The following is a 13005-nucleotide window of genomic DNA, read 5'->3' as shown; positions in this document are numbered from 1 at the left end:
GACAGAAGTTTGTTTACCTCAGTGCTGGTGAGACAATAAAGGCATGCACTTAACACCAAACCTGAAGGCTGAAACTCCACTCTGTGGCACCCACATGGTGGAAGGAAAGAACCTACTCCTGCAAGTTGTCCTCTGACCTCTGTACACAAAAAGCAGTGATGTGTATACCCACATACACAGATGTTTAAAAAAAAATGGGTGCTAGAGAGACGGATCCATGGTTAAGAGCTAGCCGGTGCTGTTCTTGAAGAGGACCCATACCCCCATCTGAAGCTTCATGGTTGCCCCTAACTCCAGCTCTAGGGGATCCAGTGCCTCTAATCACTGTGGACATCAGCATTCATATGCACATACATACATACACACACATAATTTTTAAGGTAAATGCATTTTTTTAAAATATTTATTTATTATGTATACAATATTCTGTTTGCGTGTATGTCTCCAGGCCAGAAGAGGGCACCAGACCTCATTACAGATGGTTGTGAGCCACCATGTGGTTGCTGGGAATTGAACTCAGGACCTTTGGAAGAGCAGGCAATGCTCTTAACCACTGAGCCATCTCTCCAGCCCCGGTAAATGCATTTTTTAATTAAAAAGTTTGAAATTGAATTTATAAATCTCATTGTTGGGTTTGAATATTTTAAGAAATATGCATATTTTTATTTAAAACATAAAAACTATCCTATTAAAAGGGTACCAGGTTAAGTATGCCTCAAGCAGGTTTTGTTTTGTTTTTTTTTTTTTTGGTCCTAGCTGTTACAATGCATTGTAGAGTGGATAGTGATGTGGTTGTCACCCTGTGTAGTAGGGCCTCAGAGCCTCTTGATACCATTTAAACATTGGGAGACATTTTATTTCTCTTCTGACCCATGCAAAAGGCCTTCCCTTTTCTTGGCTGACATTTGTTTCCATTTATCAGTGTGATGCCCACAGACACCAGAAGATGGCACCAGATCCCCTAGGGCTTCAGAGATTTGACCTCTGGAGCAGCGGCAAGTGCTCTTAGCCTCTGAGCCATCTTTTCATCCCCTCCTGGCTACATAGTAAATACTTGTTGTTGTAGTCGATTCTGCTCTTTTTCAGAATGACCTGGCTTCATTGGAAACAATAGTTATTTCTGTGGATTTCAATCTTGATGTCCATAGAGATTTTAAATTATTTGGAGGAGAGCTTGGGCATAAGTGTGTCTAGGGTTAAGAACCTTGACTCGGCCTGGCGTGGTACACATAATATCAGCAATTGGAAGGCAGAGACAGGTGAATCACTGAGTTCCAGGCCAACCAGGGCTACATAGTGAAACAATCTTGTTTTGTTTTGATATTTCTGTTTTGATTTTTTGTTTTAGAGACAAACGGTGTAGCTCTTGCTGTCTTGAAACTATAGACCAGGCTGGCCTTGAATTTACAGAGATCCACTTGCTTCTGCTTTCCAAGTGCTGGAATTAAAGGTGTATATTACCATGCCTAACATGAACCTGTCTTAAAAATAAAGAGCGTTGCTTGTTTCTGAACTACACCTGGGTTTTGTGGTGGTGGTATCTTTTGGGGTAGCAATGACTTTACTAATGTGTTCCTAGAAACAGCCAATAGTTTGATAATAGGCTTAGTTTTGAAATGGATTCTGTCCTTTTGACTTAAACCTGTTTTTTATTAACCTTAATCTCATTAGTTCTTTGACTATTTTTAGCTTTTATAAACTAATATTTGGGTTTTTTTTCCACAGTTGTGCCTATGTTAAAAATAATCTCGTCAACCAGGCATGGTAACGCACGCCTTTAATCTCCGCACTCGGGAGGCAGAGGCAGGCGGATCTCTGATTTCAATTCCAGCCTGGTCTACAAGACAAGTTCTAGGACAGCCAGGGCTGTTAAAAGAGAAGCCTTGTGTTGAAAAATACTAAAATAACCATTGTCAAGGTTATACATGTATTTGGGCATGACTAGTGATGGCCATGCCTCTTGTCAGACTGTTAGAACTGTAAGGATATTGTTTGATTGTGACATTTTAATACATGTGTGGACTTTGATGGCCCTCCATTCTCATTTCCATTCTTTACCTTGATCGTGTAGATTCCTTCCAGTAATATGACTTGTTATTTTTGTTTGTTTTTGTTTTGAGACAGGGTCTTACATAACCCTGGCTAACTTGGGACTCATCCACCTGCCTCTGCTTCCTCGGATACTGGGATTAAACACGTGGACCGTCACACTTGGCCTGATACGGCCATTTTAACAATAGTCTTCTGATAGTGTCTTATGTTGTGTATTGCATGGTTATGTTATAGAATCTTCCTCCTTGGTTAGGTTTGTTGCTAGGTTTTTTTTTTTAGATTTGTGAATGAGATTTAATAGGTTATTACTATATAAAAATACTGTTTTTTTTTTAATAAAAAGATTTTATCACTAACGTGTAAGATATATTTTTGAGTATGGGCATGCCATAGTGTGCATGTGTTGGTCAGAGGACTGATTAAGTCAGTCAGTTCGTGTGATCTGAGGTGGATCTCAGGCTTACCTGTCTTGCTGGTCCCATGCTACTGGTTTTTAGATGTTAGTTTTGTAATTCTGCTACTTGACTGAATTTATTAGGTCTAAAAGTTCCTAGAGACTTCAGGGTCTTTTTAAATATAGGACCATATGCTCTATAAATAGGAAAAATACATATGCATATATGTTTAAATGGTCTCACTGTCCAATCCTGCTGACCTGCCCGACTTGGAATTTGCTGTGAAAATGAGGCTGTCTCTGCCTGCCTAGTGCTGGGATGATATAAGGTGCGCTTTCCCATGCTGGGGTCTGATTGCAGATGACCTTGAACCTGACCTGACCTTGTCTTGGGCTCCCAGGTGCTACTAGAATTACAAGTCTTTGGTTTCTGTATTACTTTTACTGATTTAAAACAAATCATAATGAGCCCTCTTTGCATTCCTGGGATTAAACCATCTTGATGCTTAATTACCTTTTTAATATTGTTAAATTGAGTCTGCAAGTATTTTGAGAATTTTTATGTTGAAGATATTGGTCTATAGTTTTCTTTTTTTGGTCATGTCCTTTGGTGAGTTTAGAACCAACCAGCGTGATTCTCATAGAATAGTGTTGCAGACAAGTCTCAGTATATTGTGGGATAGTTTGAAGAAGTTACCCTCCAGTGTCTGTTACTTCATGCTCAGCACTTCTATGCATGTTCTGCCATTGTGTGTGCAAATGCACCATATGCATGCCTGGTGCCCACAGAGGCTGGAAAGAAACATGGGGTCTTCTGAGAACTGAACTTACTGTGAGTAGCCATTTGGGTGGTGTGAATTCACTCAGTAGACTAGACTGGCCTTGAACTCAGATACCAGCCTGTCTGCACCACCTCTGCCTGGGATTTGTTCTTTGTTTTATGTGTCTGAGATCTAGCATGATCTCTTTGTCGTCCTCTCTTTTCTTACTGTCTGTAAGCTTTCTCACCAACCTTACCTTCAAACCTCAAAGTCTGGCTACCTGATCTAGTCTAGTCAGCTTCCTCTCTGTTTAATTCTGCTTTATTTTTGAGACACGTCTCAGTGTAGCCCAGGTTGGCCCCTGTATTCGTTCTAACACTGCCTCTCAAGTGCCTCAATGTTTTTTGATACACTTCTCCAGGATTCCTTATCCTGAATTTCATCTAACTAAATGTCTGGAGTAGAGCCCTTCACTCCTGGGTGATTGTTGTGTGCTGCAGTGGTGCTTCTCTGTAGAGACCCCAGGTTGATACTGGTAGAATAGGCAGAGAGGTTTAGACAGTGATGTCTGTGGGCTTGCTCTTGAGATTCCCTCTGATCTTTTAAGAACATTCGGTGTGAGGGGGTATGGAGGCAGATAGGTGGAGCCTAGTCTAAATGTTCTCCCTGCTGTTGCTGTAGGATCTTGAGCCCCACCCCTTTCCCACTTCCTAGATATTCTCACTTGAATCCAGTTGTTGGTTTGGGGTTTTATGTCCCTTGGTCTTTAAAATAAAATACTTGGCGTCAGAGTGGAGAAGTGCCTTTGTTTTATGTAATCGTGAACAAATAAATACCCAAGGAGAGAGTTATTCTGACCCAGTCTCAGGGATACAGTCTGCCATGGTGGGAAAGGAAAGTGGTTAGGACTACCTTATTGGTGGCAGCAGGAGTAAGAGATGTCATACGGCAGCAGACAGGAAGCAGAGATGCCTCAGAGGCCTGCCCCTGTGACTCAGTCTGCCAGGCAGGTCTCACAACCTCCCAGGACACCACCAGTTGGGACCAGCTATTGAGACTCGGGCTAGCGGGGAACAGAGATCTGTCCCTCTTGGGTGAATAGTATGTGAAGGTGAGTGGCGGAGCTGCTACCTAGCCTACCAAAAGTGCATGGACACAGATGACGACCAAAGCGAGCAGACAGTGAAAAACGCCCACCATGATAATCACCGACCACACAGAAATGAGCAGAAATAGGTTGGCCAAAGAGCTGCAGATGAAGGTAGGAAATGCAAAGCAAAAAACAGAATATTGAAGAGTGGAGTGGAAACTAAGTTCAAACAGGCAGGAAAGGGGGTGTGACCACAATGGATTATGGAAGTAATTCTCAGAAGAACAAAAATACTCTAGGCTCTGTGTTCAGGTGGCACTCTATGGTGCCTGGCCAGATACCCTTCTGTGCTGTACTCAATAAACTTATAAACATACATACACCACCTCCTGATACTCTGTGTGTCATTGCCCCTACTGTGGTGGGCAAAGAAAGATGACCACTCCTGCCAATCTTCTCTTGACAATCCTTGTCTTCTGGCCGCTGGGGAATATTACCCCATTATTGTCATTATTTGATCAGTGTGAGTGGTGGGACCAGGGCTGGCTGGAATACTTTATGGTATCCCTTTATGAAGTTCCCTCGGTTGGAATCCAATGATCCTCAGTTGCCCTCAAACGCCTGGAAGAGGGGGATAAAGGACCTAGGGTGCCAGGTAAGGCCTTGTGCTTTCCACCACCCACCACTGTAGATGGGTTTTAAATAACCTGTTTGGGTGGATAGGTTTGTGCACAGGAGTGCAGTGACCACAGAGGCCAGAAATGGGTATTGTATCTGCTGCAGCTGGAATTAAAGTGGATCGTGAGCAACCATGTGAGTGGTCCTCTGCAAGAGCAGCAAGCGCTCTTAACCACCAAGCCACTTCTCCAGCCTCACCTCCAGTTTTCTGTGCCTGAATGGACTGCAGGGTGGCTCCTCTACCCTTTTGCAGCAAGCTTGAATGAACCTCACAATCCTCAGCACACCGCGCTTCGGCACCAAGGAACAACCATCTCCGCGGCACAGCTCCACCTTAGCCGCAGACTGCTGATGCTGGCCGCATCTGTGCTCCTTTCCCCCACTCTCCCTCTCCCTGGCTCGGGGGCTCTGTGGGCTCTGCACTGGTGCTTTTCTTGCCCTTCCCGAAGACAGCCAGAGTCTCTGGGAGTCTCTTCTCCAGCACAGTCGTGAATGCGTGTTTCTCCGTCACCAACCTCAGTAAGTAGCTGTTCTCAGTCTCCACTCTGAGCTGCCAGAGCTGGGAGGTGACTGTGAAGCCTCATCTGTATTCTCCCCAGCCGTCTTCAGACTCACTATGGGCCAGAGGGAGGCTTTGAACTCCCAATCCTTCCTCCGTCTCCAACAAATGGGGATCATGGTGCACACCACTAAAACTGGCCTCTCTTACATGTATATTGATATGTAGATAGATAACGTTTGTAGTGTGTGTGTTACCAGTTTCACTATGTAGCCCTGGCTGGCCTGGAGACTGGTATGTAGTACGAGCTTGCCTTCAACTTAGAGATCTGCTCCTGCCTCCCACTCCCAGTTGCTGGAATTAAAAGCATGCACCACCACAACAGGCCTTTTTCTTCTCTCTCTCTCTCTCTCTCTCTCTCTTCTTTTTTCTTTTTGGCAGGGACTGATGTGTTCCTGAATGCTAGAAGACAGCGTTGGGTCCCCTTGGAGCTGAAGGTGCAGGTTGTGAGCCTCCAGGTACTGGTTCTGAGAAATGAACTCCAGAGGGACTAAGCAAGAGCAGTCATCACTCTTAACCACTGAGCTAACTCCAGCCCCTCTCATAAGTTTCCCTAAAATAGAATCTTAAGGATTGTCTCGTAGGTCTCTTGAGTTTCCAAGTTCATCTGGGGTCATGGGGGCAGGAAGTGCGCAGAGCACTAGGCTAGAAATCAGAAGCCAGCCCTTAAAAGACAGGGCTGGGGGCGTGTGAATTTTCCAAAATGAGGTTATTTGCTTAAGCCACCTGGGAACACTGGGACATTTCTGTCTTCAGGCCGAGCGCCAGATGGCCCTGCACCATTTGCTGCTTCAGAAGCGAAGCCTAAGTGACTTGCAGCTTCTGCCAATGTGTCAGTTTGATGCTGCGGTCCTGAAGGCACAGCTCACGTCAGGACTCCATGCCGGAGGAGGAAGAGTCCCCGAAGCGGGCTGAGTAGGAAGAGCGGTGCCACATGTTTAGTCCGGAAATGGCAGCTAAGAGTGAAGACTGCACAGCTCTGAGCTTCCCGTGTGCCAGACATTTTGTGCGGCATGCTTCAGTTGAGGTGTCTCCGCTGAGTTGAGAACAGAGGGGCCCGCTGCTAGGGAAGCCTGGATTCCCTGGAGACACCTGCTAAGGGTTCTGGAAACTGATCTTAGGTCCTCTACAAGAGCAGCCAGTGCTCATAACCGCTGAGCCATCTCTCCAGCCCCTATCTTAGTTTTAATTTGTGTATTTTGCGTGCATACACATAATGCATGTGTATACTGCATGGGTGCAGGTGCCTGAGGAATCCAGAAAAGGCGTCAGATTCCCTGTTACCGGAGTTGCTGACACTTGTGAGTTACCATGTGGGCACAGGGAATCGAATCTGCGTCCTCTGGAATAACAGCCAGGACTTTTAACCACTGAGCCATCACTGCTGTTACCCAAGGCTCTGCAATCCTGTCTGAAGAGAAGGCTGAAAAGCATCCCAGGTTGTAGCCTCAGGCGAGCTTCTCTCTGAGCTCCCGAGCTAGAGACCAACCGTCCACTCGATGTGCCTCATCTGGCTAGCGTCTCAAAATGAGTTCCTGGGGCTGGTGCGCTGGTTCACTGGATAAAGGTGCTTGCTGCCATGCCTGATAACTTGAGTTCGATCCCCCAAATCTATGACGTAGAAAGCAAGAACTGATCCCTACCAGTCTGACCTTCGCCCCTCCTCAAATAAGTAAGTAAACAAATAAATAGAGTTCCTTACCTCCTACCCAAACCTTTGGCATTTCCTTTTCCTTTACACGGCTTCCCTTGACATTGTCTTACTCCTCCACAGCAGTCCAGTGGCAGGACTTTTTTGTTTGTTTTGTTTTTCGAGACAAAGTTTCTCTGTAGCTTTGGAGCCTGCCTTCGAACTCGCTCTGTAGGCCAGGCTGGCCTCGAACTCAAAGACATCCACCTGCCTCTGCCTCGTAGTGCTGGGATTAAAGGTGTGCACCACCACCACCCCCCAGCATCAGCAGGACTTCTAAAGCCATTTTATCCTCATCATTCACCAGCCCTAGCTCAAGCCTCCTAAAAAAGCCCACCTGCTCCTGCTGCCCCGTCTATTGCTAACTTGTTTGGGGACACTGGCCCCTGTACTGGAGGACAGAACCACGCTGGTTATTTGGCCCCTGCCGGTCAGACAGGGCTCCTGGACAAGACTTCTGGGTTCTAGATAGGGGGTGAAGGGGGCTCTTCTGGGACAGCCAAGTGGCCTTCTGGCACCACCTGCTGGGCAGACCAGTGAGTGCTGGTGGTTCTAGGGCATTAGCTAGGATAAGGTTCAGCCTTCTGTGAGCACTTGGAGACACCCAACGGTACCAGAAAATTCTTTGCTCTGGGGCAGGGTGGAGCAGGCTAAAGGCCATTCTCTTCAGAGAAGCTCTGGGCTGCCTGTGGTGAGACAGCCACACCCAGGTTCACTTTCTCTTCACTTTACTGATTCTTTATTGATTTTCTTTATTGATGGGTTTCACATCATGCATCCAGACCATATCTCATCTCCCCGTCCGTTCCTATCTGCCCTCTGCCATTGCAGCCTTCCCCCAAAAACAAAACAAAATTCAAAAGACAAACAAAACAACCAAACTAACACACACGCGTCTTGGCGTGAAAGCTGGAGTGGGACAGTCACACAGTGTCACCTTTAGTCCAGACGTCTCGTTAGTGTTCATTGAAATGAGTTTTCTGGTTTGCCATCTCTGCCTTCTGCTACACCCTCGATCCTGGGACTCCTCTTGGCTAGCCTGTTGTTGTCCTGTGTCTTGGAGGTTTGGTCCTATAGGTCCAGGCCCTTCACGTGCTCCTGCAGTTCATAGATGAGGTCGATATTGGGGTAGGCCAACTCATAGCCCTGGTTCTGCGGCTGGATGGTAGATGGGTTGGTCAGTCTGCCAGCTTCCCTCAACACCAACAGGGCAAGTTCTCCAGCATTGCCCTGGCTAGCTCACCCACTGCAGCAGACCGTAAGGAGCAGGTCAGTTCTGTTCTCACACCCTTGGGACTGGCTCGCCAGCACCCACACCGCCAGGACCAGCTCTACTTCTTTGCTCGGGCGAGGTGCGGGCCAGCTCTCCTGCCACCACATGGCAGATGACAAGAACAGGATCAGCTCTCTTGCTCTCATACCCTTGGGGTCGCCCACCTGCAGCCCCAAAAACAGGGTCTATTCTCCCGTGTGCCGCAGCTGGTGCGGGGCAGGACCAGCTTTCCCACTCTCGCAATCTCAGGGTCATCTTGCCCTCTTGCTGCTGGTGGCAAGTCAGGGGATGGGGCAGGGCTCTCTCCCTTACCCACGCCACCATATGGCAGATAAGACGTGGGGCCAGATCTCTCATATACCTGCGCCCCCATCAACAGGGTCAGCTTTATTGTGTTGCCCAGGTAAGGTGCAGGGTCACTCTCCTGAGTGCTACAACTCAAGAGGGCTCTCCCACTTTTGTGACCATGGGACCAGTTTTCCCGCCCACAACCTGGTCTACAAGAGCTAGTTTGCTAGTTCCAGGTCAGGATCCAAAACTACAGAGAAACCCTGTCTCGGAAAACTAAAAGAAAGAAAAGAAGAAGAAGAAGAAGAAGAAGAAGAAGAAGAAGAAGAAGAAGAAGAAGAAGAAAACAACAACAACGTGGGTCATCAGGAGCGTCCCTCCAAGAAGGAATGTTTTGTCTTTGAGAAAATTGGTGCACAACAACTGCTTAGCTTAGGTGCTGTTCTAGAACACACCAAGCCTCTACATACAGTCTGCCTTATGAGTAGATGCCTAAGAAAGGGAACATGACCTGAGTTATGAGCTGTATCATTTGGTTGATTTATTGGTTGGTTGACTGATCTAAGACAGAGTCTCAATTCATCTCAGGGCGGCCTCCAACTTGCTGAGAGTGGCCTTGAACTTCTGGTCCTTCTGCCTTTCCCTCGCAAGTGCTGGGAAGGATATGCACCACCGTTTCTAGCTTGTATAGTGTGAGAGAATGAGCTCCAGGGCTCGGTGTCTGTGGACAAACCCTCTACCAGCTGAGCTGCATCCCTAACCCCAAAGTCCCAGTGTGGCTTTTGTTGTAGTGCTTGTTGTTCTAAGTATTTGTGTGGGTGCGTGTGTGTGTCTTAGTTAGGATTACTATTGCTGTGATGAAACACCATGACCAAAAGCAACTTGGGAAGGAAAGGGTTTATTTTGCTTACAATTTCAAATAGCACTTCATTATTAAAAGCAGTGAGGGCAGGAACCAGAGGCAGGAGCACGCAGAGGCCATGGAGGAGTGCTGTTTATGTGTTTGCTCATAGATGCCGACCTCTACACACACCAGCAGGTTCAGTGCTGAGTTTTCCCCTTCCAGCCCCCAACCACAGCCTTCCCGGTTACAGCTGAGCCCTTTGCTGACATTCATCTCTGGTTGCTTCCCATAGCTAAAAATGTGACCGGACAACCCAGGGTTGGTCCTCCCGTGCTAGCACTGCACACGCTGTGTGGTGCATTTGATTTGGGGGCTCTGGGTCCCCCGGATTTTCCTTTCTTCTTTTCTTTTCGACCACTCGTAAGTGGTCCCCACTGTAAGAGATCAGAGTGGCTCCTAGCCTCTCTGGCTTCTGAGTCACCTGGACTGGAGACAGTCAGGTTTTTTTTTTTTTTTTTTTTTTTAAATATGGAACGCTTCACGAATTTGCGTGTCATCCTTGCGCAAGGGCCATGCTAATCTTCTCTGTATCGTTCCAATTTTAGTATATGTGCTGCCGAAGCGAGCACGACAGTCAGGTTTTAACACCCCACCCGTAGAGAGAGGACACTCTTCTATAGGCCCTGTGGTGTTTTTTGTGGGTTTTGACGTTTTCAGCTATGGTATTAACCCTCAAACTATGCTCCACTGGTGTCCCACCGGCTCCGCTTTTCCTCAAACTGTTTATGACACTGCTGCCAACAAGATTGGTTGGATCCATGAGGCAGCTGTTTTCAATTCCAGCCTTTGTTCCTGCCATGGCTTATGGTGAGGTAGCTCCGCAAGAGTGGATCATCATTCTGTTTAAAACCCCCGCAGTTAAAAAATTATGGCTTTACCATACAACATGTGACCACTGCCATTTTAACGGAGGTCAGGTGACTTCACTGCCATCTTAACTGAGAGCCAGATCAGGTGACCAAGTTCCACCATCTTTACTGAGGTATTTCCTGCCTGTTCCCCAGTGCTGACTCTGTTACATGTGTGTTTTGTGCAGTGGCATGCCTTTTTTTAAAAACTTACCTTTGTCCTCTGTTTTGCCAATACCTAAAGCAGGTGTAAGAGACACCAGACTGGACTGGAGAGATGTGTCAGAGGTTAAAAGCACTGACTGCTCTTCCAGCGGTCCTGAGTTCAATTCCCAGCAACCACATGGTGACTCACAGCCATCTGCAATGAGATCTGGTGTCCTCTTCTGGCCTGCAGCATACATGCAGGTAAAATACTGTATAAATAATTAATAAATAAATCTTTAAAAAAAGAGAGAGATATCAGACATTTCCATACGACAAACACCAGACAAACAAAGAGACCAGCTATGCCAGGATGTGACCAGCACCCAGCTTCTTCAGATTCCTCCCCCAAGACGATACTCACAAATAAGCAGGAAGCAATCTTGAGAATTGCCATTCCAATTCCTTTAACCTGTTGTGCCTAACCTCCCACCTTTTTATTATAAAAAAGAGATGGGAATGTAATCTGTCCTATTCCTTTAAGAGACAAGCCCTGCCCACTCCCTCCCTGCCCCATCCATTGCAGAGGCAGGCAGATCTTCCTTCTGCTTCCAGTCTGAGCTCTGTCCTTTCTGTCTCTCTCCCAAAGAGGTAGCTGCTGCCGTGGCTCCTCTCCTCCCTGCCCCATCTCTGGTTCTCCTTCTCTCTCTCTCTGCCTCTGCTTTTCTACCTTCTTCCCTTTTCCCCTTTTCTTTCCATAACCCACTAAATAAATATCCAACCTCACTCTGCATGGCATGTCTATCTTTCTTGGTCTCTCACCAGCAACACAGCCGGGACCTGTAGCATTTCACTTTTATCATGACTGCTGCAAAAGCAGCAATCTCTCTCTCTCTCTCTCTCTCTCTCTCTCTCTCTCTCTCTCTGTGTGTGTGTGTGTGTGTGTGTGTGTGGTTTTTTCGAGAAAGGTTTTCTCTATGTAACAGTTCTGTCCTGGCATATGCTTTGTAGACCAGGCTGGCCTTGAACTCACATAGATCTGTCTGCCTCAGCCTCCCGAGTGCTGGGATTGCAGGTGTGTGCCACCACCACCCAGCACAGCAATGGTGCTTTTAAGTGCTGGCGTCTCTTCAGCTCCCAAATCCCTTTTTAACCCCACTGAGAAGGCTGGTCCTCGCAGGAATCTTTCTGTGGACACTTGACAGCAGTGGGGACTCACTAAAGCAGATCCTCTCCAGAAAAAATGTACCCAAAACAACTGCATTTTCCCACGTGCCCTACCTGACTCCCAGGTTCTTATTTTGCCTAGAGGCTGCATCTAGGTATATGTCAAGACTCGTTTGTAGCCCTGGAGGGGTGGGGCTGAGTTCTGTGCTGCACGTTGGAGCCACAGCTCTGCTTTTCAGTTTGCTACGGAGAAAGTACCTCCTCTTTGGTTTGGTTTCCTTCCTCTCTAACGAAAGGTTTCTTGTTATTTTCAAGGCAGAGTCTTCGTTGTTCTAAAACGCATTATGTAATCCAGACTTGGCCCCAAACTCCCGCTTCTCCTGCCTCTCCTCCTGAGTGCTAGGGTCCATGTGTGCATCATCAGGCCTGGCCAACAAGGGGTTTTGGTTACATGTATACTGAGAGGATGAAGGATGACACTGCAACTTCCTCAAGGCCAGCTTTGGAACACACACGCGTGTGCCTGTGGGGACACACACACACACACACACAAACCGCATGTGTGCACACATACACACACAGGGACTCTGTGGAGCCAGTCCTTTCTGATCTAAACTGACAATAACTAATAAATTGGGTGAAGATGCATCCTTTGAGCCTATACCCTGCAACCCTGCAGCCATCTGGCTCGAGTGGAGGTTTCCAGGGAAGCTAGGGTTGATTCAAAAAGTGTGGCACTGATTCAATCTTTTCTAATAAATACTGCTGGCTCCTTCCTGGCAATGTCTTATCACTGAGGCCCTACCACAGAAGTTTATCCACTTACCCTCAGCTTCTGAAGCACCGTGGATAAGTTTAAAAGGCAGATAAGCCTGCTCCCAGGTTAGATTACTTACACTGAAAACAGACCCGGCTGCCTCTCCTTACACTGGGCCAATTAATTATTTTCTTATTCACTTAAAAACATTTTTCCGGGGTTGGGGATTTAGCTCAGTGGTAGAGCGCTTGCCTAGCAAGCACAAGGTCCTGGGTTCGGTCCTCAGCTTCATAAAAAAAAAAAAAGTAAAAAACATTTTTCCTATTCAGGTTCTTGTTATGTGGCCCTGGCTGTCCTAAAATTATGTAGACTCTCACTAAGTGTAGGGGACAACCTTGAA

General features: G+C 46.9%; 1 non-coding gene across 1 annotated transcript; it reads right to left on the bottom strand.

Annotated features, from left to right (window-relative positions):
• Positions 1–10151: 10151 nt before the first annotated feature.
• On the bottom strand, positions 10152–10258 carry LOC121457233. The gene has a single exon (XR_005975725.1). It is a non-coding gene; the product is annotated as a U6 spliceosomal RNA (small nuclear RNA).
• Between the last annotated feature and the right edge of the window lie 2747 nt (positions 10259–13005).

Source organism: Microtus oregoni, unplaced genomic scaffold (assembly GCF_018167655.1).
Source record: "Microtus oregoni isolate MIOR12 unplaced genomic scaffold, Mior012 000015F_ref0000493, whole genome shotgun sequence".
In the NCBI taxonomy this organism is placed as follows: domain Eukaryota; kingdom Metazoa; phylum Chordata; class Mammalia; order Rodentia; family Cricetidae; genus Microtus; species Microtus oregoni.
This window is presented reverse-complemented; position numbering and strand designations above follow the sequence as displayed.